Below are 4,025 nucleotides of genomic sequence, written 5' to 3'. Positions count from 1 at the left end.
CATAGGGGAGAAGCCTTTTTTATGTTCATAATGTTGATATAGTTTTAAAGGCGAGTACTCTGGCAGCTGTGCTCTGCTTGTGAGCAACGCATTATGTCCCTGCCATGTGCTGCTTACAAGCATAAAGCAGTTGCTGGTATCAGAGCAGGATTCAGCAAGGGAGCGCCGGGTAGGTAAGTGTAATGCTTTTTTTTAATGTTTTGTGATGGGGCCATGGATACCAGGATGGGGCCAATTATAAGGATTGGGCTATGCATACCAGGACTGGAATGGGGGGCCAGTCATACCCGAATAGTGATGGTGCCCTGCATACCAGGATAAGGATGGGGGCCATGCATACCATGAGCGGGATGGGGCCAATCATGCCAGAATAGGGATGGGACCCTGCATACTAGGACAAAATGGGGACGCTGCATACCAGGATAAGGATGAGGGCCATGCATACTACGACATGATGGGAGCCCTGCAAACCAGGATAAGGATGGGGCCATGCATACTAGTATAGGGATGAGGGATCTATGTATACCAGGGTAGGGATGAGGGGACCATATATACCAGGATAGGGGATATTAAGTACAGAATTAACCACAATTTTTGCTTCAATTTTTTTTTCCTAATATCCTCTAAACCTAGGTGTGTCTTATAGTCCAAAAAATACAGTATATATATCTTTTTTTTTTTCTCAGTGAACTCATTCCTCACATTTGACCTCATTAAAATAAAAACACACTCCACTGGCGGGCCGGCTCCACTTCAGTGGTGTTGAGACTCACGGTCCCGGGGCTAATGTGAGGTTCTCACATCACACGAGCCCTGCACCCAATCAGCGGCAGCTTCACTGCTCCTTCCTTTGGTCTGAACATCAGCAGGAAGCCAGGGCTGCGGCTGCTCTCTGACGGCCTCATGATGCTTGATTTGTCCGAAGGTGGGGACAGTGATGTCAGCGCTGATTGGGCACAGGGCTCACATGACATAAAAACCTCAAGAGACCCCAGAAAGCAGGTACCGACAACGTTTTCAAACATCAAAAATCCCACACGGGGAAAAGTCATTATTATACCTAGAGTGTGAGAAATGAGTTACAGGAAAATCGTATTTTGTGGGCCATCAAAAATAACTCAGACGAGGAGAACCTATATATATTATTCACAGATTGTACAAAAACATGATGCGCGTGGCGTGCGTTCAAGAATGATATATTATATGGGAGTTTTATAGAATAAACCAAATACCAACAGAAAATAAACGACCCAAAACAAACATTTATCAGTAAAATTAACTCATCTTAATTAGGTAAAGTATGAAAGAATTGCGCCATTTTCCGATACCCGTCGTATCTTCATTTTTCATGATCTTGGGTTGGGTGAAGACTTATTTTTTGTGGACCGAGCGGACGTTTTTAATGATACCATTTTGGTGCAGATACAATCTTCTGATCGCCTGTTATTGTATTTTAATGTAATAGTGTGGCGACCAAAAAAACTTAATTCTGGCATTTTTTACGTTTTATCTCATTACGCCATTTAGTGATCGGGTTAATTCTTTTTTTATGTTGATAGATCGGGTGATTCTGAATGCAGCAATACCAAATATGTATTTTTTATTGTTTTATTTTAAATGGGGCAAAAGGGGAATTTGAACTTTCATATTTTTTTTTACTTTTTTAATATTTTTATAAACTTTTTTTTTTTTACTTTTGCCATTGTGAAGACATACAGCATTGTTCCTTAATTAACCAGACAACTATTTTTAGCAAATAAAGAATAATAGAATGTTATCTGTATGTTGGCCTTAATTTTAAGTGTTTAATTTCTAGTTGGTCAAGAAAACAGACTTTTGTTTGTAAGTCGGTAATATTGACTTTTATTGTGCTTATCCTTGATCACTGGTGATGTTTGCTGATATGCTAATTATGCATTGTGTTATGGAGCCAGTTTGTTGACTTCTAAAGCAGAGAGGGAAAAACTATGCAAATAGTTTAAACAAGTAATGCTACTTGTTCTCATCTCCATTCTTACCCTTTATGTAAATACTAAATGAGGGACACTTGTTAAGTGTACAAATAGAATAACTACAATGTCCCAAAACCTAATCCAAAAGGGCAAATCACGCAAATCCGTATCACAAATCCCATCAATATAAACATGGAACAAGGAAGAAATCCCAATAATATTAAAAATTCATTTTATTCAAAAATTCTAAAAATGACAAAAGCATAATGCCGTAATAGGGGACACCGTACACACTTAAGTAATCATGAGGAGACAATGTAAGACTGACATGTATGAACCAATCACATGACAGTACATATCAATTCTTATATCAATAATTATAATATTTATTCCATACAGTCAGAACCCATATACAATGTCTGAACAAGATCAATGATATCCAAAATATCCCTCCCCTAAGGGTATAAGGGAAACCACTCAGAGGCTAAAGGCATATATACTATAACCGTGTAAAATAACACGGACACAATGAGAACGTCAAGAATCCTGATCATAAATATGCCGATATGCACAGAGCACAAGGAATGAAAAAGTAATATTACCTCTAATTACAAGTGTGATCCAGCGTCCCCTCACCCCGAAGCGCGTTTCGCCGCCTGCTTCTTCCGGGGGCGTCAAAGAATTAAGAGTGGTGTACTTAATTATTTGTACCAACTGTCCAACTGGGGGGTCTGTATGTGGGAGAGACAGGGCAAAAGCTTAGAACAAGGATGAATTCTCACAACTACACAATAAGAGAAAACAGAATAGATCTACCTGTGGCAAAACATTTTTGTAGCCCTGATCACAGCACCATGGACATGAAATTACTTGTATGAAAAAGGTAACTTCAAATCTCAGAGAAACAGAAGGATCTGGGAGTATAAACTCATGACAGTCTTTGACACTCTCAATGCAGGAATGAATGTGTCGCATGGATTCATGTCTAATATCAATTAAGGAATTTTCTCCTCAGACATTGTGGGGCATCACAACACAGAACCAGACCCCTATCAGGGGACAATAAAACTTTCACACTCCTAATCTATGAACTGTTCCAATATTTATGGCCACCACTGTTTATCCCTCCCCCATAATGATAGTTCTACTTCACGTCATTTGTCTTACCTATTGCATTATGTCTGTGCTATGTGATTCTTCAGATTTTGTATTATTCTATGCCTGAAGAGACCTGAGTAGTCTGGAAAGCTTGCAATGTGTTACCATCTTTTCAGTTAGCCATTAACCCCTTTACTCCCAAGGGTGGTTTGCACGTTAATGCCCGGGCCAATTTTTACAATTCTGACCACTGTCCCTTTATGAGGTCATAACTCTGGAACGCTTCCATGGATCCTGGTGATTCTGACATTGTTTTCTCATGACATATTGTACTTCATGTTAGTGGTAACATTTCTTTGACATGACTTGCGTTTATTTGTGAAAAAAATGGAAATTTGGTGGAAAATGTTGCAATTTTCCAATTTTGAATTTTCATGCCCATTAATCACAGAGTTATGTCACACAAAAGACTTAATAACATTTCCCACATGTCTACTTAACATCAACACAATTTTGGAACCAAATTTTTTTCGTTAGGAAGTTATAAGAGTTAGAAGTTGACCAGTGATTTCTCATTTCTACAACACCATTTTTTTTTTAGGGACCACATCACATTTGAAGTCACTTTGAGGGGTGTATATGATAGAAAATACCCAAAAGTGATACCATTTTGAAAACTGCACCCCTCAAGGTGCTCAAAACCACATGTCAGAAGTTTATTAACCCTTCTGGTGCTTCACAGGAATTTTTGGAATGTTTTAAAAAAGAAATGAACATTTAACTTTTTTTATAAAAACTTTACTTCAGATCCAATTATTTTTTTTCCCTAATGGTAACAGGAGAATTTGGACTGCAAAAGTTATTGTGCAATTTGTCCTGAGTACGCTGATACCTGATATGTGGGGGTAAGCCACTGTTTGGGCGCATGGTAGAGCTTGGAAGGGAAGGAGCGCCGTTTGACTTTTTCAACACAAA

Source organism: Dendrobates tinctorius, unplaced genomic scaffold (genome assembly GCF_039654945.1).
Source record: "Dendrobates tinctorius isolate UK_male_01 unplaced genomic scaffold, ASM3965494v1 ptg000249l, whole genome shotgun sequence".
Lineage (NCBI taxonomy): Eukaryota > Metazoa > Chordata > Amphibia > Anura > Dendrobatidae > Dendrobates > Dendrobates tinctorius.
Note: the sequence above shows the minus strand (reverse complement) of the source record.